Source organism: Armigeres subalbatus, unplaced genomic scaffold (assembly GCF_024139115.2).
Source record: "Armigeres subalbatus isolate Guangzhou_Male unplaced genomic scaffold, GZ_Asu_2 Contig223, whole genome shotgun sequence".
In the NCBI taxonomy this organism is placed as follows: domain Eukaryota; kingdom Metazoa; phylum Arthropoda; class Insecta; order Diptera; family Culicidae; genus Armigeres; species Armigeres subalbatus.
The window spans coordinates 231,479-257,062 of NW_026942958.1; the positions used below are offsets into that span (position 1 = coordinate 231,479).

Sequence of the window (25,584 nt, forward strand, 5' to 3'; positions counted from 1 at the left end):
ATGCCAACGTGTCCAACGGAGATGCTTCCAACCGAGCTAAAAGTCATAAGCAAGGGTGAAGTATCGCGACGATCTCCTCTGCGTTGGTACTATCCATTCGTTCTGAACGATGGTCTGCTAAGGTAGGGGGAGACTCTGAAATCGGGAGAGTGTGAAGATACGAAGCACCCTATCGTGCTACCTGCCCGCCACACGCGTTAACAAAGTTGATAATTCGACACTACCATTTGAGATTGCTGCACGCTGACCGCAAACTCATATTGAGCACAGTCTACTGATTTTGGCTTCTAGGAGGACGTAACATAGCGACACAGGTCTGTCAACAAAGTGCAAGCGTTGGCAGGACGAAACCAGCAACTATTCGCTGTTCATGGCCGAACTATCGGCACCAAGAGTTAAAATAGCAAACCATTTTTGACAACGGGGTCGATTATTTTGGCGCCTGATCTATGCGACTAGGGTACCAGCAAGAACACCAGTCAAGGCGTATGTGGCAGTGTTTGTTTGCTTCTCCACAAAGCGGTGCATTTGGAGTTAGTAACCGATTCATCGACAGCCTGTTTCATCCGCGTTTTGCGTCGATTTATTTCACGTCGCGGGAAGTGTGCTAAACTGTTCTGACAACGGCACAATTTTGTTGAAGAGAACGCAATGGAAAAACTTTGCAGAATCTGAGGTCAAGGAATACAACGAAGCAGTGTCAAGGTGGTGTGCGGATGAAGGAATGTGTGAGTTTATACCCCCCGGCGCCCCTCACTTTGGTGGCCTGGGGAGAGCGCAGTACGTTCTACAAAAGTGCATCTACATAAGGCATTAGGAGAAATGGCGGTTTCGTATGAGGATATGACAACTCTTCTGCCCAGGTGGAGTTGCTTAAATTCAAGGCCCCTAACACTCTTTATCCGATGACCCAATGATCTGGAGGCCTTTGACTCCCCGGGCATTTTTGGTCACGACATCTCTTCAAGCAATTCCTGGAGGAGGATTTTAATCATTCCAACAGGCAGATTGCAACATCGAGAGCTGATTCAACAATGTTCGCAGTTCTATTGAAGCGATGGAATCTGAGTATCTTACGATGCTTCAAGCGCGAATGAAGTGGTGGCAACCGGCGAAGGAGAGATCAAGATTGGCAGCTTGGTGGTAATATGGGATGAGAACCAACCACCCACACGGATGGAGGATGGCACGTATTCGCCAGTACACCCAGGGGACGACAATGTGGGTCAGAGGGCTTCATACTTAAAAACTGTCGATGATCTAATAAGAGAATGTTAGGTAAATTGTTTCCCACCAGCAGCGAGCCCAATTGAAACGGATGAAACGAATGCCGAGCTATTTCGAAACCCGCTGCTTCAGAGGCGGGGAGATGTTGCGACCAATTTATAATTCCACCTATAATAGCTGGTGCTCACCATCGGCGCTTTTATCAACAGATTCCCGTTTTATCAGCCTTTTCTTTTTGGTTTTCTTTTATTTTCTTTGTGAAAAATGTATAATTAGAAGCCAATAATTTTTCTATACGGCCTAGTAACGTTAAGAGCCATGAGCAGTCGATTTCGCAATAAATTATACCTAAAATCATGTTTAAATAAAAATGTAGTGAAACCGTTTTTCTAAATAAAGTTTAACTTGACTATGTAGTTTTGTGATGAATATTGAGTGCTATTCGTGCCGCACCGAAATTGTTCATCGCCGTGAATTGATCCAAACTCCTGTCTAACGGATCCCAGGAAGATTCAAGTGATCGACCAATCAGGACAAATTCCCGGTACCAATCCCAGTTATCGAACAATCTGAAAAAAATGTTCTAAGAGAAAAATGGATTTTTCTAATTTTTTTTTAAATAGCGTCAGAATCGACGTTTCAAGCATTTTTTCCGTCATTTGGCATCAAAAACAAAAATTGACTTTTCGACTTTTCCTTTGGTCCCTTACTGGAAAAAATTTATGCGGGGTAAAATTTCAAACAATGATTACACTTTTAGGCACCCCTAACCGTGTCCGATTGAGTTAAATTTTGCATGAGGTCATATTTTGGGGTATTTGAAACTTCAGAAGGTATCGTTTTTTGAAATTCGATGACAATTTTTTTCCACCCACCCTACTGCATAAACAGAAACGAATAGAACTTCCGCCAGACTCAACATGGTACGCAAGTGGAATACGGTAAAATCTTGTAAAATTAATTTTTTTTTTCAAACTGGTGAATCCAACGATATTTGTTCAATTTTATTATTTGATGTGATCTTTTCCAATGAAAAGAAATTCAATTTAGATGGTCCTGATAGATTTACCGACATTTAAATTATGATTAGACGGTGTTTTCATGAAAAATTCTTTTGCCATAGATTTCACTTGTAGGAATTTCAATGGATTAAGTGAAGATTTGTTGATATTGGTTTAATAATTGTTTGTGTATTGCAATACATTGTGTAATGTATTGCCCAGAACTATATTATTTGCGGGCGCGTAGTTTTCAATCTTAATTTTGCACTAGCTTTCACCTGGCGAAATCGAGCGCACTCATTTCCATGAAAGTACTTTGGAAACAACTGAAAATATTAGTTTTGAATGCACCCTCATCATGATTTTCATCATCATTTATTTGTATATTATTTTCACAAATTTTTGTTTCTTTCAAAGCAACATTTTATTGCAGCTGCCGCAGCCACCCCTTTTTTTCCGGCAATGAAACGGATTTATACTCTTATAACATAGAGAGGGCTATTTGGCAATATCTTAAGGGGGAAACGCAACGAGTGCGGCAACGGAAAACGGTAACGGCAAGTTGTTTGTCGACGGTTTGTAACAAAAAAATCCGCATCATTGCTGCAGTTAAAACGCAATGCATGCGGATTTGCCGGACAGGTTTCATATGACGTTTCAAGTTTTGAAGAAATTTAATTTTTAAAAGATGATTTTTGATTATTTCTGTAGAGACGATTTTAATTTCAATTATTTAAATAAACTTTTAAATTAATTCAGTTGATCAGTGACTGCTTTTGAATATATCAGCCTCGGATCAGAACAGTAGGAGTCCCATTTTTGATGTCTGGAAATTGGAATGAGTGAGCTTCTAATTTGAAAGCTTCCAGCACCATTTGGTCTTTTTCGAAGTTTCTTCTGAAGTGGTCGAGAAATTGTTCCATCGAATTTCTGCTGAAGTTCCTCCAGAAATTCTCCTATAAGTTCTTCAAAATCCCCTTAAGTTCCTCCTACGAATTTCTCCGAAGCTCCTTCCAGGAATTCCTCCAGTAAGTTTTCAAAATTCCTTCGGAAGCTTCAGTAATTCTCGGACAATCTCCAGGAGTTCCTTTAAGAAGCTCCTTCACAAATTCCTTACAGAATCCAGGAAGTTCTCCATGAATTCTCCTGAAAGTTCCCCAAGAGTTCTCCCGGAAGTTTCTTCAAGAGTTCCATCAAGAAATCCGCATGGAGTTCCACCCAGGAATTCTCCAAAAGTCTCCACGAATTCCTCCAGGAATTCCATCGATGTCCTCAAGATTCTTTGAAAGTTTCTCCTGAATTCCTTTCGAAATTCCTCCAAGATTCCTCGGAAATTCAAAGTTCTTCCGAAGTACCTCCAGGAGTTCCTCCGGAAGTTCCTTCCAAATTTCTCGAAATTCCTGCAAAACTTCTGAAGTTCCGTGTTCTTCCAAGAGTTCCTTCGAAAGTTCCTCCAAAAGATCCTCCGGAAGGCTCTAAAATTCCTTCCCAATGATTCTCCACGGATTTTTCAGAATTCCTCCGCGCTCTCAAGATTCCTTCGGGAAGTTCCTCCAGAATTCCATCGACATCTCTTCGGAAGTTCCTCCAGTAATCTTCCAAGTTCCTTCAGAGTTCCTACAGTTCCTTTCGAGTTCCTGTGAAAATTCATCTGGAAGTTCCTTAGTAGTTTCCAGCAGTTCTTCTCTGAATGTTCTCCAAGAGTCTCCTCTGGAGTCTTCTAAGAGTTCTTCAGAAATTTCTCCAAAAGTTCCTCCAGAAATTCTCTCCGAGTTCCTCTAGATTCCTTCGGAAGTTCAGTGTTCCTCAAGAAGTTCCTTCAGAATTATTTCAAAAGTGTTCCTGAAAATCTTCGGAGGTTCCCTCGTAAGTTCCCCAAGAGTTCTTCCGAATGTCTGAGATCCCGAAATTCGTCCAGAATTCCTGAATTCTCAAGAAATTCCCCGGAAGTTCCTCCAGGAATTTCCCTGAAGTTTCCAGAATTCCACCGGAAGTTCCTCCAGGATTCCCCGAAGTTCCTCCAGGAATTCTGAAGTTCCTCCATGACATTCCCCCGGAATTTCCTCTCCGATTTCACGAAAGTTCCCTCCAGAAATTCTAAGTCCCTTCCAGAATTTCCTGAAAGATCCTCCCTGAATTCCTCCTAGTTCCTCCACTTTTCTCCTGAAGTTCCTCCAGGAACTCTTGGAGGAACTTTCGAAGATTTTTTCCGGAAGTTCTTCCAGAATTCTCCGAAGTTCCTCGGCATTCCTCCGGACATTCCTCAGCTGAATTCCTCGAAGTTTCTTCAGGAATTCCTCCGGAAGTTCCTTCTAGAATTTCTCCGAAGTCTCCGAATTCTAAGTGTTCCTCCAGGAATTCTCCGAAGTTCCTCCAAGAATTCCTGTGGAAGGTCCTCCAGAATTCTCCGGAAAATCTCCAGGAATTCTCCAGAGCTTGGGTGTCCTTCGGTTTACGAATTTCTCCGGTCACATAGTCCTCCAGGATTTCTCCGGAAGTCTCCAGGTGATTTCAGAGTTCCTCCAGAATCCTCCTGAAGTTCCTCCAAGAATCCCTTCTGGAAGTTCTCCAGAATTCTTCCAGTGTTCCTCCAGGATTTCAACCTGGAAGGACCTTCTGATATTCCCCGGAAGCCCTTCTATATATTTTTGAAACTGTGAAGCTCTTGGAATTACTGAGGAACTGAGAAGAATTCTGAGAACTTCCGAAAAACATGGAGGAACTTCCGGAGTGAACCCCTCAGGAGAACTTTCTGAATGAAATCCTAGAAAAACTGCTGATTAATTCCTGGAGGAACTTCAGGACTCGGAGGAATCGGAATTCCTGGAGGAACTTCCAGAGAGTGACAATCCTGAGGAACTCCGATTCCTGGAATCGAGAATCTGGTCGGAACTGGAGGAACTTCCGAGGAATTCCTCGAGAATTTGAGAATTCCTGGAGGACTCTGGAGGAATTTAGTTCGAGGTTCGAGAACTTCCGAGGAATTGGTCCTCGGAGGAACCTGTCCCCGGAGGAATTCTTGGAGGAACTTCCGGAGGAATTCCTAAACTCGAACTGAGGAACTTCCGAGTGAAATTCCTGAGGAACTTCCGGAGGAATTCTGACTCCGGAGAATGGAGCCTGAAAACTTCCGAGGAATGCTTCCGAGGAACTCAAGGAATTCAGAGGAACTTCCGGAGTGAATTCGAGGAACTTCCGGAGGAATTCCTGGAGGAACTTCCGAGGAATTCCTGGAGGAACTTCCCGAGGAATTCCTGAGGAATTCCGATTCGAGACCGGATGGAATTCCTGGAGGAACTTCCGGAGGAATTCCTGGATTGGAGGAACTTCCGGACGGAGGAACCTCGGAATTCCTGGAGGAACTCGAGGAATTCTGGAGGAACTTCCGAGGAATTCCTGAGAACTTCGGAGGAATTCTGAGGAACTTCCGAGGACATTCCTGAGGAACTTCCGAGATTCTGGGATCTCCGGAGGAATTCCTGAGGACTCCGGAGGAATTCCTGAGGAACTTCCGGAGGAATTCCTGGAGGAACTTCCGAGGAATTTGCCTGGAGGAACTTCCGAGATCTGGAGGAACTTCATTCCGGAGGAACTCGGAATGGAGGAATTCCAATCGAGACTTCCGAGGAATTCCTGAGAATCCGGTTCTGGACCGGAATTTCCTGAGGACTGGGAATTCGGAACTTCCAGGAATTCTGGAATTCCTGAGGAACTTCCGAGGAACTTCCTGGAGGAACTTCCTGGAGGAATTCTGAGGAACTTCCTGATAACTTCTGAGGAATTGGAGGACTTCCGAGTGAATTCGGACTCGGAGGAATTTGGAACTTCCGAGGAATTCCTGGGAGTGAACTTCCGGAGAAATTCCTGGGAGGAACTTCCGAGGAATTCGGAGGAACTTCCGAGGAATTCCTGGAGGAACTCTCGGAAATTCGAGGAGCTGAGGGAATTCCTGGAGGAACTTCCGAGGAATTCTGAGAACTTCCGAAGAAATTGGGGAACTTTAGAATGAATTTCAGGAATTTCCGAAGGAATTCGAAGAACTTCCCTCAAAGCAAGGGGAATTCATGGAACTACCTTATTTATTAGAAATTTCAATTTGTTTAATTCTTGGATTATTCAATTCAGGGGAATTTCTCTTCGAGTTTCAGGAGGTTTTCTCTATTGATAGAGAGGAATTCTCTTGTATTTTGTTTGAATTTCATAGGAATTTTTCATTAAAATGAGAGAAAATCCTTGCAAATTCAGAATCAATTATCTAACAAAACTCAAGGTTAATTTCATCTAAATTTGGAAAATTTTTACGGAATTTTTCTCGGAAATAAGATCTGGGACCTCAATGTTTATTTTTATTTGACGTTTTAATGATTAATAATAATACTGAATCATTATTCATTAATGTTTCTTCGAAGTTTTCTCGATTTCCATAAGTAATTTTCCATTCGTTTTCAGCAACCAAGTTTAATTCAAGTAACCTTGATTATGCTTTCTTTTGCTTTCTGCTAGTTCTCTCTGCACATGAAAATAAATACAAATTTGAAATAAATCACTCATGCTAAAAGTGCAACAATCTTCTGCACAATTGCTGCGGTATTTTTTGAAATTCAAAAATATGCGGTTTTAGTATATCTCGCATTCTGCTGTTCCGCACCATTGCGTGCCGTTCCATATACCTGCCGTATTCAAAAGTGAACAGTTGCCGTATCGTGCCGTTGCTGTTCCGTTGCCGCACCACATTGCGTTTCCCCTTTACTCTTATAGTGGCCATAGAAGGTTGTTTTTATAGTGGGTATATCTGGAGAGAGAAACAGATCTAAAAATGTGTGTCAAGCTGAGCTGAAATCCAGCTGTGCATGATATGTCAGTGAGCGAGAACAAAACTTCTCGTCAAAGAAAATTTTGAGGCTAATAACATAATAACACAATAAACAAAATTTGGTCTTTTGTAGGTGCTACGTTGATTGTTTATTCTTGTAGAAAATTGTTTGTGTCCTGACAACAGTATTTGTTTATTTGAGTGGTGAAATCGAGAAGCTCCTTCCCCAGGGTTATATTATCAGCTCTCTATAATTTGATCCTGAAACCATTCCTAAAGGGAATAAAACCGCAGTGTTACTTGCTGGCAAGATCTACGGAAGAACCAGAGTACTTCCAGACGTAATTTCTTGAGGAAATCTCAGACGGTTTGGCTTTCTTTTGTGCTATGAAGATTTAATATACAAATTTTCTAACGATTTTTTGTTTTAATGAAGATTAGACGATTTGATCGTATTCGATATAAGCTTGGAATACACCATCAACAGGTAGCAGAAGGCTTCTGCAACCCGCTGATGGTGTTAGTCGTGAGCTTATGATTCAGTCAAATCGTCGTTTGAATCTTTTGTTTCACAAAAGCAGATAAATCGTTTTGAAAATATTGCTTTGAATTGGGCTTTAAATCTTGTGAAAGATGAACTGAGATTACATTGAGGTTCTTGAAGCCACTCTTAATTATTCACTTAAAGCCAAGTACCGTCGCAAAAATCGTGTTCAAAAAGATACAGTCAGCAGTTCCGCTACAAAGTCACGGTGAAAGACCGGAAATCGAGCTCCTGTGGTGACCAGCCTGTCAGTTCCAGATCTAAAATCTTGATTACATATAGGGAATATTGTCACCGACGGATCTCCGCACAGAAGGCAATCCAAACATTGTTGAGCTTAAAGTGGCAGTTTCGAAAGGGACGATTTTAAATGACATTTCAAAAACCTGTTGGAGTTGCAGAGGAATTCCATGTTATCGAGCGTGCTGGAAGGACCAACTGATTATTAATGATGCGAATGTACTAGAAGAATAATATCTAACATGTATCCACATTGAAAATAGTGCGGCTACAGAAAGCAGCCACTCAATTTGCATGAATTTGTATAAATAAAAGACTTCTGTTGCAAAATTGTCAATTCAGATTTGTCTGTATCGTTAAACAAATCTATTTTAAACGTATTGCCAGAAGAAATGAAGTTCTATCCCCCACTTCATGTCTAAGCATAAAACTAGTCGCAGTATAAGCCTAGGGTGTCGAGAAACAACCTTAAAACATCTAAGACTCGAAACTGAGAATTGAATCACCATCTCCGATTGCAATCCTGCGCCTTTGTCTTAACTATTATGGCCCACGCCTAAACGGCAAGTTAAGCTTACAAATAATTGTAAAAAGAAAATAACCCAATACTTGAATAAATGACTCAACTCAATTCATACACTTGAATTGTTGAAAATTATGGATCGTCCTTAACATATGGCTAAAAAGTTTTGCCATCTTCAAAAATCTCAAGCCACTCACACTCAAAGAAAATTAAGAATTTATCTGAAATTGATTAGGATTACTTTGTAAATTCTTTTGAGAATTTCGATAATTACTTCCAGGAAATGGGTATAAAAAATACTAAATTTCAAAGATTTTTTCAAGTTCATTCTGAAGAAACCTTAGTGAAGGTATTTCTGGGTCTGTTTTCAAAGAAGCTTTTGAGAATTTTCCTAAAGAATCACATAGTGAGTATAATTCCGGGAAACTATTTGTATAATTTTCTTAATTATCTAGTGAATTTTCAAGATCAGCCCTGAATAAAACTTACGAGTATTTCAAAAGAAAACGAAGGAATATTCAAGAATTGTTTGATAATTTCTGAAGGATATCCTGAAGGGATTTCTGAAAAAAACAAAGGAATTGGATTTTTGAAAGACTCTCAAGGAATTCGAATCGATTTTCAAGAGCAATTTCTGAAGGTATTCTAGAAAGAATTCGAACAAATTTAAAAGGATTTTCAATGATTCCACAAGAATTTCCGAATAGAGTTGGTTGAAACAATTTAGCTTACATCGTCTCGAACGAATTCCAAAGAAATTCTTTATGAAATTACTAAAATTTCCATAGAAATTTTGCGTGACCATCCTCTCCCCTCCCCCATTAAAATAGTAATGAGTGCTAATCACTTATGATACTAAATCGTGATTACACTTGAGCAGGTATTATCTATTGCTCGCCAGGGGAGCTTGCACAGACACTGCTGTTGCACTTTTCTTCCTCTCGAACAAAACATAGTTTGTGATATTTCAACGTCAATCTTATTGGGTATTCTGAAATAGCACACAACACAATCAAGTGCTGTTAGAGTAAATTCCTAAACGTTCTCGAAGATATTTCTAAAAGAAACCTACCTGAAGAATGTCCAAATAACTAACGAAGATATTTCTGAGGATTTTCTTGAGGAAATTTTGATGGAGTCCCTAAAGGAACTTCTGAATGAAATCATGTTCTGAAGCATTTTGGAGAATTTCGAAGCAAATTCGTAGACCTACTTGAATATGAACTTCTTTCAAAGCAATCCTAGAGAATTTTTGAAAGAATACTTGGAGGAATTTTAAAGAATGCTCTGGAGAAAGTCCTGATAGTGTCTAGATGTATTTGCAAAAGAGAATCCTGGACTATTTTCAAAGAATTTTAACGAGAAAAAATTGCTTCCCACCAATATCTCATATAAAAAAAGGTTTTCTCTCAATATTCACTATACAGCATGTTTGAATTGATTATTTTGCTGCAGAATCGATACAGCACGTTGTTTTACCTGGAACTTAATGCCTAGCACCTGAAAAAAAACTTAGAAAAACTTAGGAATTTGTTTTGAGATGAGTAGACATCCGGTAACGATTTTAACGATTTAACAGGAAGAAAGTTTTCCTGTAATTTCATCGCGATTTAAAATAACAATAAATAAGGTAATTTTCGGCTTAGCAATACCACAAACTTCTATGACACTTCACTAATCCAGCTGGTATCAGACAGTTATAGTACACACCGACTGAAGTTATACACCGTCATTTTTATAGGTCACTTTGGATGCATGGTAAAATTATAAAACGATATAAAGTAAATCCCAAAGATGAGGGGGTGCCTTGAAAACGCGAGTTCAGAGACATCATATATGGGACTTTCGCCGCAAAAAGTCCATATAATCGAATTTTCTCATAATCGAGCAAAAAATCAATAACAAGTTTTTTTAAACCATGAAAATACTTTAATACAATAAAAAGAAATTCTATTTATTGCCTTACAGTGTAAACCACATGTTTAGCTCCGTTTTATGATGATTCAGAAAATTTTGATTTTTTGAAGATCAACTGTTTTAAGTTGCTAGTCTTGAACCGTTCTAAGATTAAGTTAGTAAAGTATCTTTTTTTAACCAGTTCATTGATTTGGTAGGTCAGTCAGATTGATAATCTCTGATTGTCGCCAAATTCTCAAGTATGCTCGATCCAGCGTTTGATGTTTAGAAACGAATGCTTGCGGCGTCACGCCTCGATTTTGGATTGTTAGGGAGCATCTTTCGATGGCCAGAGTTCGGGTACATCTGTACAAGAAACAGAAGTAATAGGCGTTTATCGAGAGAGCCATCCTAGCTGGAAAGTCCGATAAATAAAGACAAAAAAGTGTCAATATATTGGTACAGTTTATGTGGAACACAAAATACACTTTTAAAATTCTAAAATATGCGTAGAGAGCTATATGTTCACTAAAAACAAACTTATATGGACACCACATCATCCATATTCCCTGATCGCAGCAAATTAAATTCTACGGAGATTTTTCCCATGGCTTCTATTGGAAATTGGTCCGATCGAACTAGGGCTCGATGTTAAGCGACCTCAAAATTTATATGCAAAACGCTCATAAACAATCTAACCTTGTCTGACTACTTTAACTGATCCGGCTTAGAAATAAGTTGCGCGATTCGGGGATTCTACAATTATTTTAAATGTATGTAACATGGATCCTCGATCCTATCAGTGATATTTTACCAGTGTCAATTGATTCCACCTTCAAAGATATCAAGGTTTATATTTTGTACTATATGGTAAAATGCCCACGAGGACCCTCTAGTAGCGGAATTTGCTCTTCCTGTATACAAGGCTTTGAAATTTAACATATTAATCTCTTCTTGAATCTCAAGCTATGCATCCTCTTCAGGATACATATAAAACAAATTCAAGTCGATCGTTATTCGTTGAATTTAAGATTGAAAGTTTAACTGAATTCGCCCTATAGTAGACCCCTGGGTTCAAACAGGAAGTTGTCTCAGCAGTCGTATACACTCATTTGATTTTCATGTCCTCCAATACGTTCTCCTTCCCTTTTTATGGACTTCCAAAATATTCTATAATGGACGCTTCCTGTTTATTTTTGATAGAACTGTAAAAAATCATTCAATTTAATCTGCATTTCCATGCATGTAATCAAACTCAGGACTGTGGTAAGGTAGGTCTCCTGATAGAATTTTCATAAAAATGCTATATTGAAAGCTGTAATAATGCAAATGGCTTAGGGTCCACATATTGTGGGGTCCACGATAATGGGCACTATCCTACCTGGTGCTTTCGAAGCATAATGAGCAACTTCTAACTGAACAAACGAGAATGAAGGAATCCGTGTCCATGCTAACCAGAAGTCCATGGTTATAACAGACTGGAAAAATCTGATGAGCATATTCTTGATTATATTGTCGCAATCGAACCTTCCTATCATCATTCAAGTATTTTGCTGCCTGCACCACGGTAATTTTCTTTAAAACACAAATTCTCTGAGAACAATGCTAACTTCTTGATATTGAAATGTCTCTGTCGTTTTTAAGCATCAGTATAATCGCAAACTTTGTGCTGAACGAACATAAATACTGGGATATTGAAACTTTTTCGAAAGTCTTCTCGAAGATTTTCATGGCACTGACAGTGGGGAAAAATAGTAATCTCTCACGCAGGCCTTTTTTTCTTCCTCGCAAATCAATTTCTCGGCGAAGAAGATATGTGGAGTAATCATCTTCGCTCAGTGAATATAAGTGAGCATTGATCGCTGGTAGTGTCTAAAAAAACTCTTTTCAGTTTCTTGACACTTCTTCTTCTTCTTCTTATTGGCATTCATCCCTACACTGGGACAGAGCCGCCTCAGCTTGTGTTCATTAAGCACTTCCACAGATTAACTGCAGGTTTCTAACCAAGTTCATTTTTCATTCGTAATCATGAGCTAACACGATGATACCTTTATGCCCAGGAAGTGAGACAATTTCCAATCCGAAAATTGTCTAGACGGCACTGGGAATCGAACCCAGCCACCCTTGCATGGTCTTGCTTTGTAGCCGCGGTATTACCGCACGGCTAAGGAGGGCCCTAGTTTCTGGACATACCGTTAAAAAATCAGTCTCAGTGGTTCAATTTACTGATGGTAATGCGTCATCCGTTTTTACACTCAATTAATACGGCAATCTCATCTCATCACTTGCTTCCCATACGTTAGACCGACAAGCCTGTTCACGTTTTCTTTATCAGAGATCACCTAAAATACGTGTTATCTTTCCCCCACAGATTTGTAAGGACGTGGCCGCTTTGTTGATGAATGAATACAATTACAATAAAAGTTGCACAAAAATGGTGAATCAATCTTAGCAAGGACCATATGATTTAGTATGCGCTCTTATATATAGCTTTGAAAACATGCCATACTGACCCTAAATTGCCACAGTGCACCTTAATAAATAAAGAATCATGAAATACATGGAATATTCAACAGCTTTTCAAGCTCCCAAAATACGAAAAACTGAGCTAAAAAAAATCCATATAATCAAGGTAAAAAGTCCATATAATCGAAGTCCGAATAATCGAGGGTCTATAATGAGGTATACCTGTACTTTTGAAATTTGAATTCGTGAGTATTGTCCCTAAACGTCTATTTCCCATGCCAGAGGTATGTAATCAAGAGAAGTGACACTGTCAGAATTGGAACAAAATTCATCTGTCATCTCTACAAATCGTGTTCCAAACGAGTAGGAGACCTGTCAATGCGTGGCACATGTCGCCACTTAATATATACACCTGTCCTATGCCTACTTTTATTCTACAATATTCGATCGTAGGCAGGAGCCAGAAAATATCATTGTACACCCAGGTTTGCTTTTTGCGATTGAAATTCATTTTAACCTGAACTTTCACAGCTTATTAAATACTAAACCGAATTTTCTTTAATTGTTTTATTGACGAAGGTTTTAATCGACTAAAACGAAACCGTGTAAAAACTGGGTGCACATAAATGACCGAAAGACGTTAAATTACCAAAAAATGATTTTTGTGTAAAATTATTTGAAAGGAAGTAGAGTGAAGACTATAGAAAAATCATTTATCTACTGTACTTTTGTACCGGTCTCATAATTTAATGTGCCTAGATGATGACTTTGTCGAATGATGAATAGAATGTTGCTTTTATACTGCTTATGATGAGATGTACATTTATTTTATGCTCTAACGGGGTATATCCGCAATTTTTATATTGGTTTTGCAGGTTCTTGTACATAATTGTTGGAAAATTTAATATTCGCTGTTTGGAAGTAGGTAGAATATGATATCATTGATTGTGGATAGTAGCGTAAACATCGCCCAAGACGAATACCAATACATGATTAAACGAAATAGTCACTATCCTTATGAAAACATGTTCACACTGGGACGAGGTAATAAGTTATCTATTCATCAGAACCCACCATATATCAATTATCAACTGTTATTGTCAGCCTGAGGTGTCTATGTTAATCATGCATGGAATTGGCCCATTTTCTTCGAGAGGGTCGAAGGAGGACACCTAAATCGATCTGGTTGAATGCCTTGTGGTGGTACCTAACAAAAGGCTGTTGAAGTAAGCTCAGAAAAGCGTTTAGACAGCTTTATGCGTTTCGATTTTCGTCGTTCAGTCTATGGTCACCAAGCATGATTTGTAGGTGGAACGCACAACCATTAACGGAGATGCAGACCAGAGAGCTGGCTAGACTAGACATGCTTTGTATGTCGGTATGACATTTCTACTCTCCACGCTAAGCAGGGCCTGAGCTTTAGCATCACGTGAAAGGTATTGCCGATGGGGCATAACATATGGGTAACTAGCTTTCAAGCGAAGCTTGTTCGAAAAAAATCTATGACAATCGTTGTGATACAATATTTATATGGCAAATTTTGGAAGCATAAAGGGTTACTGCTCTTGGCCTTCATTTTATAGCGCTTACTTTCATCCTATCAAAGACAAAACTTTGAAGAAAAGTAATTATTCTTTTGTGATTTTATTCACAGTGAGTTTACATGCACATAGAAGGACGAGATTGGCAGCTGTATTTTTTTTACATTAGATGAATATTCATATGTTCAGTGAGATGAAAATTAGTATTATCTTCTATAGGTTACTAGTTGACCCAGCAGACGTTGTTAGTAGCCGTAAATGCGCGCAAGTAAACTGCCTATGCGAAATTCCATGAATCCCAATTTCAGTTTTTCATGATTTACTCTGACTTTTCTAGTCATAGGCTACTGCTTCTGTCTCATACACAGGAGGTTGTGGGGTTCCAATCCCAGGTCCGTTCCATTCTCCTACTTTGTATCTTTCTCTTTAGGGAGCATCCACAAATTACGTAACGCTTGAGGGGAGGGAGGGGGAATAAAGTGTGACGATCCATACAAAATTTTCAGTTTCATACAAAAAGTGTGACATAGGGGAGGGGTTTCGAAAATGCCCAATTTTTGCGTTACCACGGATCTTCCCTTACTTTCATGTTCTAGCAATCGCTAGAACTGGAAATGGACTTCATACCGTTTCCATTACTATTCTATACCTTCAACTTGAGTATTTAACAGTAATCTGCTAGAATTGGAAATGAACTAAGAGCTGTTTCCTTACATCCAATTATAAATTCCATCAGTTACCTTCTCCTACTTATCACATTGGCAAGTCTAACCAAGACGGGCCTCTGCCTCCAACTCAACTCCGACATTCCAACAAATTTGCTGAACTCGTGGCAAAAGTAGAGGTATATTCGGTTGCAGGCGAGGATTGCATCATCATTTCTCCCCTTCCCTACATTGACTTGCATTTGAGCTGGCAGGCGTCAGTATGACTTACAAATGAGATCGCGTATTTCAGACATTGAAGATGTGTGCTAGTCCCAAGCAAACATCTGTTGGTTCCCTGTGCAAGAACAGCTGATCTGGTCATAATGGAGTAGCAACTATTAAGCAGTCAATCAGTCCAAGCTTTACTCGACTTTTCTTGTCACTTTCACATGAAAATATCAATAAACCGTCAGAAACGATAACCATACCTGCTGAAGAAATGGAGGAAAATCTATCCAGCTGTTTTCGAGTTATGCGGATACGAACACAGACCATTTTACTTTTATATATATAGATTGCACGCCTAAGGCGAAATGATCAATGAAAAATCTATCGAGATTATCGCGGTTCAATGATTTTTACTTCTCACTCGAAGGTTTGTGAACATCTTATCAGTTTACTGCTAAAGTCACCGTTTGAAGTACATAAAAATGTTTCATCCATGGATGCATCGTCGCCATCCACGGCAGTCTACGGAGAGTCCGGAGCCATCTTCCACCTGATCCACTCCACCTTGCTCGCTGCACCTTGTTTCCGTCAGATCAATGTAACGTTCATCCATTTTCACCGGGTTATCAGACTATCGGTCTAATGAGCGTTTTCAGATAGTACGGATGTCACCAGTAGGCCAATGTCACGAATTCTCAACCACCGGTTAACAATTATCAGCATGTAACAAGTGTTCCAAGATATATGAATTCGTCGATAGCCCCAAATCATATTCCAACCATTTCGTCGTCCATTCGTCCATTTAAAGGCATGAAGTTTCTTCCACTGCTCTGCAATCTACACAGACTGGGAAAATCCGATTTCAAAGGTGAAAAATTGATAACCGTCTTGAGAACAACTTGCGAAGAGATGAAATGTTTTTTCTGAAAAGGAATCTTCGAATGAATTTAGTGAGTGCTGTTTTATGGACGTGGAGCACTTCTTGTATGGTAATAATTGAGCTTCGTTTTTGCCCCAATGTCTCATATATCACGAGTTTTATTTTTGTTCATAATATCTTTGAGACAATGCTCTAAATTTGTGCTTATCTCAACTGTAGATCCACAGAAGGACCAAAAATATTTTGTGGCAAAATCTGGAATCTTAAGGGATTTTGGGGTCAAATACATCGAAGTGAATTTTATGTTAAATTTTCAGGTATTCTGTAACAATAATAGTATTTACAGATAATTGTTGATATTATTGTCCTTAAGTTGAACAGATATTCATAAATGTACCAAAAAACTAATGAAGTAAATCGTTTCATAAATTATTTTATTGAGTAAAAACGAGTTTTCAAAACTTTGAATAGCACCGATACCAAATGTTTCCAAACCATACCGATAGCACCAGTGTTGGTAGAATCAATTGCGCTTGAGTTTTTTGAGAGAATCGCATCACTTTGCTCATGCCGAAAAATGATTTCCTTTTAAAAATCAGAACGCAATCGAGACGTATGTTTTACTTACATATAGATTTGTTAATCGTTGTTTTAAACGAAAATAGGTAATTCAATGCATTCAACAATGAAGAATACATAAAATCATGCAATGATGCAAATCGCGATTTAAAACATGATCGACTTTGGGCTATGATTCTGATGGGATGTGACTCACGCATGACTTGAATCGCCGATGATTTGAGAATCTGAGATTTTGCCAGCACTGGATAGCACAGTTAGACAAGAATAGTCATATTATATGAGTCTTGATGTGATCATAGATAAGAAGTGACGGAGATCCTCAAACTCAAATTTTGCCTAAATTTCCCTATGAGCTCAATGATTCTTGAGTAAGTAAATGATGTAGTTAAATTATTTAAATAAAATAATTATCAATGCCAATATTATTAAAATATATTGTGCCGAGTCGAATTATCTCTAGTCGTTCGTTATGGTTGGTTTTACATTGGTTGGTCTAGGACTAGTGTATTAGCGACACACGATCGCTTTGGTGGGCCTGTTTGTTTAGGATACAGCTTTGGCCATTCGAACCCTTTTCATTTAGTTCATGTCCCAAGCAGTTAACTCAAGCTTATTTTTTCTATCTTCTACTTTTATCGCGTTTCAAAACTGGATATTATTGAATAGTAAACATCAAGTATCTGGATTTGGATCGATTTTGCAATAAATTAGGACTGAATTTGATTCTTATTCTATTTGGAATGGATTCGGATATAATTTGATTGAATTCGGATTGATTTTTTAATGAATTTGGACTGAATTTGGATTCGTATTCGATTTGGATTGATTCTGGATATAATTTGATTGAATTCGATTGGTTTTCGAATGAATTTGGATTGGTTTTGAATTGATTTGTATTGAATGGGTTGGTATTTGACCGATTGATTTGAAATGGGTTACATTTGGATTTGTTTTGGAATATTTTAGATTGGATTTGCATGGATTTAATTGGGTTTGGACTGGATTCGGATTGAATTTGGATTGTTAATTGACTCTGTGAATTCATTGTTGAAGTAAGAATTTTCGGCGATTAATACCGAGTGAAGTTATAGAAATCAATGAACTTTCTTATACGTACATGTATAGGGGCGACAGATTGGCAGGGCTGTTTTCAAAGCGCCAGGTATCTGATGTTTGATTATGCTTGAGCTCTCTATACTGGATTGGATTGATTTTGAATTGGATTTGATTGGATTTGAATTCAGTTTGAACTGGTTTTAGAACTGAATTTGGATTTGATTGATTTGTATTGTGTTTGATTTAGATTAATATGGATGGATTTTGCATAGGATTTGGATTGAATTTGAAGTCGTATTGGATTTGGATTGATTCGGATATGATTTGATTGAATTCTGGATTGGTTTTTCGAATGAATTTGGATTGATTTTGAATTTGATTTGGATTGATTTTTGAACTAGATTGATTTGAAATCGGTTACATTTGGATTTGTTTTGAATATATTTAGATTGGAATTGAGTTGCTGGATTTGATTTGAATTTGATGGGTTTTGACCGATTTGGATTGAATTTGATTGATTTAATTTAGATTGATTTGGACTGAATTTGGGTCGTATTTAAATTCGATTAAGATTGGATTTGATTATTTTTGAATGGATTTGGATTGCAAGTGATTGATTTTGATGGGATTTGGCTTGAATTGGAAAAGATTTATGATTTGGAATTTTATTTGAATTGGATGTGGATTGATTTGAATTGTTCAATCATGAAAGTAAACTTTGTGTTTCAACATTTGCATAAGAGCACAGAAGAAAGCGAATGTGGTGGATGGATTTAGATTGAAAAATAGAACAGTAATGCATTAGACTGATTTGGTACTTTATTGTCCATCATAGCATAAGTCTTCGATCAAGCACAAATCTAGGCAGTAATAAAATGTTACAAATGATTCAACAAAAAGGCTCCATTTGATTCGTCTCATTTTTCTATTGTTTTTCAATGTCTGCCGGTCCGTGTGTGCATGTGCGTGATCAAAGTTTAGAAAACCTTCTTGGCTCTGATTTTCTAGACAAGTTCCATCGTTACTCTATGCATTGGGAAGTCGAGACCCAAAAACTCCTCGACCAGATCAGAAGTTGTATTCCGTTCCGAATATATTCTGAACAGTGAAAGCTTTAAGTCCTAAATTCTAAATTAACAAAATATCGTTTATTTAGGAATCAAAATTATGGTGAGTTAGAAATTCTGATACCTCTTTGATTATGTGCAAGTAGCCCTTATCAAATACATAAATAAATTGATATAATGCAAATTTTGTTGACCGAAATGGATAGTGTGCATAACTGATTTGGTTTATATTTAAATTGAACATTTGCTTAGTGTATCGGGAATCGTAACTCCAACTAACATTTGGTTATCAGCAATGTTGAAAGAATCATCAACGCCATTAACAGGCAATGCATTTTAAAAAGTGGTAATACCAATTAATTTTCATTCATATGCCAACATTTCGTTTCGAATTCAAATTTGAATTTAAACCAAATAAATTTAAACTCCTACGAATAACATAATTTAGCATGTCGAATCAAATCTGGTCTCACACGTTGCCATTTTACCAATCACCTTTAAACGGTTTCCTAAATTCCTGGTTCTCTAGTGGTTTCTTTCCCCTAGGATGGAGGTGCAGTTCGGTTCGCCTACTTTTGCGTTACGATCATCATCAACCGAGGTGATGCGATTTGCCACTTATAAGAAATGTTTCCACGATCTTTCTGGCCGCAAAATATGCTTGCGTCATCGTTCCAATTTGAATATTGTTTCGCGCCGCACGCTTGCTCCTGCACTGGCAAATTTGTTCGCTCTGTCCTAGGTCAATGGGCAATCAGATGATGATTTGTTTTTCTTCTCTACGTTCCATTTCAGGAGACGGCGGATCAGTTCTTCAAACGGATCGTTCTAACAGCCACATCTGAAGCTGGTTACGATCAGGTCGGGGTACTCACGTTCGATGCCGCACAAGAGCGTGAGGCGGCAATGAAGCCAACGAAAGCGCGAGAAGATAGCCAACTGCTGGTCTCTGACCAGTTCCGAGGGAACCGATCGACGGGAATATGGAAGATCCATGGATAGATCATCCAGTGCAGAGGAGGACGAGAGCCCATGCCCGCATGCCACGAAGATCTTCACGGGAAAAGTTGGCCGAAAACGTTAAAATCGGGGATCCATTAATATTGGTTATCAACATCGATAAGCAAAAATACGTATGGTTTGTACGTTACCGATTGTTTGGCTGTGATGGCCTTGGTTGGGAGAACAACGGTTGATTAATGACGAGGGGCTGTCCTTGGATAATGAATTCTTGGGACCGTCGAGCAGACGTCAAGAGTTCCTGCGCATAAGTTTCCGTATACCAATCTGGTTTACTATCAGTGCAATGTGAAGCTGCGCTTGGAGGATCCGAATGCCATAAGGTTCGTACAGTAATTATGTCTATGCCTTACTCTTTGGTGCTACCACTGTTTGATAGACATCCTAATTCTCGGATTCTGGTTTATGAGAACAATGTAGGAAATGGTAATGTATCCAATAGATCTGGTAATGTATTTGGATACTTAGCATCATTTGATGGAATCGTGTGTTTTCGAACAATATGCCAACGAGAACGAGTCTTAGTAGAAAAAGCAATCAAGATTAAAAAACTCTGATATATTCTTATAGATCATGTCCATCAAAATGAGTAGTAGATGTATATAACTTAGCGTTTATATGTATTATCTCAGACTAGAAGTCTAGAACTTTAGCGTTATTTGTCAGATAGTATGCAACTCTTACACGCATTTTAGGATCCAACAAATTCTAAGAAACTGCAAGTCTGATCTGCACTTGGAAGGGTTAACCTACCTACAATAGGGTGGCTCAATTATATGGGAAAACTTTTCATTTTTTGATAGGCCTCTTATTCAGTCTATTTGATTGTAGCTCTGGACAATTTTTGATTAATTGATACTCATTCAGATCCTTTTGAAGACTCAAGAAGATTAGAGTTTGCCCTGAGTTATTAGCATTTCTCTGAAGTGGAGTTTGCAAATTTCGTTTCTTTTTACCTTTGAAAAGAAATAAATTCACCCTACAACACTCCAGTAAAATGCTAATATCTTTTCCTAATAAACTCCAATCTTCTCGCGGTTTTCAGTTAAATTCTGTATTTAATTTACAAGAACTGAATGAGTATGGTTCTTGATCGTAAATCAGCGCCAACTGGCAAATCACTGTTTTTTGGATGTTTTACATACATTTTCCATATAAACTTTCAACGAGTTTAGAAATGTCCAAACGTTGCCAATTCTGAAATTTGTCCAGAGCATCAAGGCATCAAAGAATCGAATAAGAGGGCGGCCTATCAAAAAATTTGAAAAGTGTTTTTGAGCCACCCTAACCTACATGGATACCGTTGGCAATTCACGTCGATAACATGCCTAGCGTATTGTAGAGTTCCACAATCGTTGATCCTGCGATGTTCTGCCAGTTTCACAACGTTCTGAGTACGACTCCACTGCTTGAATAACGTGTTCGTGGCCTTGCACGAAGTCGCCGGCCTCTATCCGGTTCTCTGTTGAATATTGATTTTGCTATTCTTCGCACCATGTGGCCAGTCCACTGAAGTCTGCAATATTTCCATATGCTACTATTTTCTTCTTTGTACACTTGATACAGTTGTGATTAATGCGTCTGCGCCACAAACCATGTTCTAGTTTTCCTCCAAGTATTGTACGCAGCACTTTTCGCTCGACAACCCTAAAGCTCTTCGAAATACGACCGTAGGATAGTGCCGTTTCGAACGACAGATCAATCAGCCTACAGTGCATTGTTGAACAAAAAATCGAAAGTGCATCACTACTAATCCATCTAAGGTCATAAAGCTGCATTCCGAACTCTGGATTTCGAGCTATCAAGCATTGCACGTATCAACCTAATCAGTTTCGAGAAACCATCGTACATTCGCCACAGTTAATTTATTTTACGGAATCGCTGCTTCGAAATCATAAAGATGGTAATGCGTTGTAATCCCAGAATATATCAAGGATCATCCGGGTTAAACACGTGACCAGTAGTTGATCGGGTCTCGCCAAATTCGGCCTGGTATTCGCGACGAAGGACCCCTGCGGTTCCAGCCTATAACAGAAATGTAACAGAATTTGTATGCTCCAGAGAGTAACTCCTCGTAATTTACAACGTCTGTCTTCTTTCTTATAGATCGGGCATGAGCCTTTCCAGTTCTTCTGCCTTATATTTTTGAAATTATATGCTACTATGATGCAGCTACTCATCCTTCTCAGCAGCTTTACTGTTTCTGCAACCTTTACCTCATCCAGTTGGTGGATCCACAGTCGATTAAATTGCTGACTATGTTCATCAAGTCTTTAATAACTTCTGTTTTCACCGTTCGGCAAATCTTAGAAGTGCTCGTTCCACCTTGCTGCCACATCGTGCGAATATCCATGATTGAGATTCAATGCTTCTCGAGACTTAGCAATATTTATGGGATTTTTTATACAGTGTATTTTCATTAGATTTTTTTCTCAACTGTTTATGAAAAGTGACAAGTACCAACATGTTCAACGGGAAAGCTACGGAAAGTATCGAAGTGGGATCGGCAAAACATACATGCACTGGTCAAAATCGAGATGAAATGAAGCGATTTTGTCTGGTAAGCTAACCAACGGATTCTGATGAAAACCAGGATTCTGGACATTCTTCAGAGTCTTTCTGAATTCTTTAGGAGTCATGATGCGATACCTTCGGCAATCCTGGTGCAATTGTTTCGAGAATCCGAGGGTTTTCTGAGCCCTGGAGTACTTTCGGAATCTTAAAATGATTCCTTCGGCGATCCTGGAGGGATTCCTCGGATATGAGGATTCTTCGGTAATTCTGTAAAGATTTCTTCGAACTCTAGGGGATTTTTCTTGGAATTCTGAAGAATTTCATCTTGGATTTAGGACTCCTTCAATTCTGGAGAATCCTTCGAGAATTCATAGAGATTCGTTCAATCTGAAGGATTCTTCTGAGTTTCCTCAGGAATTCTAAGATCTAATTTGAGGTCAATGGGAAGCTTTTTCCGAATTCGGGAGGATTCCTTTGGTGTTCTGAAGGTTTTTGAAAATACCCAAGGATTCCTTCGAGTATTCTGAGAGACTTCTTCTGGAATTTGAAACGCTTCGTTTGGGAAATCCAGGAATTCAGGGGATTCATTAGGGAAGCCAAGAGATTTTTTCGGAATTCTGGAGGATTTTTGGGATTTAAGGGATTCTTGGAATTATGAAGGATTCCTTCGAAATTTGGAGTGTTTCATCAAGAATTCTCAAGAAATTGCTGGAATTTTGAGGATTCTTGAACGGATTGATTCTTGATCACTACGGAAATTTTCGGACCCTGTAGGATCCTTCCTGAGTTCGTGAGCGATTCCTCTGGAATTTCTGGAATTCTGGAAGAAATGTTGAGAATTCTGGAGGAAAATTAAGAGGGATTCATCTGGGAATTAAGGAGAGATTCCTTGGGAGTCCTGGGGTATTCTTCGGGAATCCTTGAGGTTTTTTTAAAGAAATTGAGGAATATGTATGGATTTCTACGGGAATTTTGAGGATTTATAGAATCTACGAATTCTTTCAGATCCTGACGGATTTTTTAGGAATTCTGAGGGTCTTTCAAAAAATTTGAGAGTTTTTCTGCGATTCGGGAATTCTGGAGTTTTGATTGTTTGGAGTTCTGAGGGTTCTTCGAATCCACGAAGATTTTTTCGATTCTGTGAGGAATTCTTCCGGAATTCTGGAGCGATAACATTGAATTTCTGAGGGAATTCAGGAGATTCATTTGGGAATTACTGAGGGATATTTTCGGAATATGGAGGGATTTTCAAATTCTGGAGCTTTTTCGGGAATTCCAAGTGACTCTTTCGATAATTCTGGAAAGTATTTTTTCTTTGGAATTCTGGAGTTTTTCAGAAATTATGAACGGATTTCTTCGATGGACGATTCCTCTTCGAATCCACGATTTTTTTGAGCTGGAGGATCCCTCCGAATTCTACAGCGATTCTTTCTGGAATTCTAGAAGGAAATCTGTTAAGAATTCTGGAGGGAATTAAGATGGATTAATTCGGGAATTATGGAGAGAATCTTTTAGAACTATGGAGGGAATTCTTGGGGATTCTGGAGGTTTTTTAGAGAATTCTGAAAGAATACTGTATGGATTTCTTGGAATTTCGGAGGATTCCATTGAGAATCTAGAGATTTTTCAAGAATCTTAGGATTTTTTAGAATTCTGGAGGGTTTCTTCAAAAATTTGGAGGTTTTCTTCGCATTTGTTTTTTCGGGAATTCTCAAGGGATGCTTCGAGAGTTCTCGAGGGAATCCACGAAGGATTTTTCGGAATCCTTGGAGGAATTTCTTCCGAATTCTGGAGCGATAGCTTTGGGAAGTGGAGGAAACTTCGAGAATTCTGGAGGTTATTCAGGAGGATTCATCTGCAAATTTGGAGGTTTTTCGGAATTCTCAAGGGATTCTTTTCGGTAATTCTGGAAAGATTTCTTTGAGTTCTGAAGGAGTTTATTAAGGAATTATGGACGGATTTCTTCGGGAATTTTGGAGGAAATCCTTCGATAATAGATAGTGTTGAAATCTTCATAAATCTAGATGCGTCGCACCCCAGAGTATTGTCAGTCAGCAAATTCCTTCTCGGTCTCATCAGATACTGACAGTCCTGAAAACTCCACATATCGTTTCTATTCATGTTCTCCTGCGCTTCTATCAGACTCTCTCTGTGCTGCTGCCTTTAATTTCTGGTTGGATTCGTTTCTCTTGCTCTTGCTACATTACACTGTTCTCTATAGCGCCACTAGCAGACCTTGGCAATAATTCCTCGTTCGTCACTCGCTTGCTCTTGCTCTCCCCATCAAACCAGTTATTTCGTTATGTTGCAGTGCCTAACATCAGCGCTGTTGTAGTCAGAGTTTCGTGGATATTCTCAAACAATCTGTTTACTTGTTTGCATCTCCCATCCGCTCGTTCAGCTTGCAGTATTCAACTATAAGATTATAGAGGGACTCGACGGACAATTAAAAGACTCGACAAACTCGCAGGACACTGACTCGTAAGCACTCGAATAGTGTTTACATGACTTGTTTAGTCCTCTTTAGGATTTTCAAAACCTTATTCTACCATTTAATGGTTGTTCAGAATTGAAAACTCGACCACAATGTCTTATAATTTGAAAACAAAATACGTCAACACTATTCGAGGACAATAAAGTTAGGAGAATTGTCTGTATACTATAGTAGTATACTATAGTGTGCTTCGAGTTTATCGGAAACCTTTGAATGTACACCGGAGTCCCTCTATAGTGTCCTTATACTTCATTTTAGTTGTTTTCTTTATAACATATTCCAAACATTTTTTTTCTGATGTTTGACATCTAGAAGTTGATTTTGCTTCCATATTTAAACTCATTCCTTTATCATTATAAATTGATTATGAGGCAGCGCATTATTGGGAACATTGCCGTATCATTTGGAGCCATCGATATTAAATTTACTTTGTTTCAGACTCCCACGTGCACTGGCAGAAACAGGGCGATCGAAACGGCAAGCAGATGACGAAGGCCTGCCAGCAACCATTGAAGTCTTCTCCGGTTGAAGTCAAAACGCTGAAGTACTGAATGATGATGCTGATTCAGTGTTCAAGGAGAAGGTAAACCTTCCAAATTAAATAAGCGGTACTTAGATATTATCCAACCAATATACAACAAGTCTTTTTCAGACGCCGGACGACGCCATCTGCGTATCCCAGAGGAGTTTTGCCGTTGCCATCGCCATTGCTGGTCTCGCCTGATGCTGGCCGTCGTTCTCGCGTGATGGTATCGTGGCCAGGCGAAGCGGAAAACCGTCTCCAACTCGGAAGCTCTATCTACAGCGGTCCTTACACCACTGCCTTCTCGCATAGTAGTAGCTAA

General features: G+C 38.9%; 1 pseudogene; it reads left to right on the forward strand.

Moving 5' to 3' along the window:
* Positions 1–25,584, forward strand: LOC134203768 (uncharacterized; annotated as a pseudogene).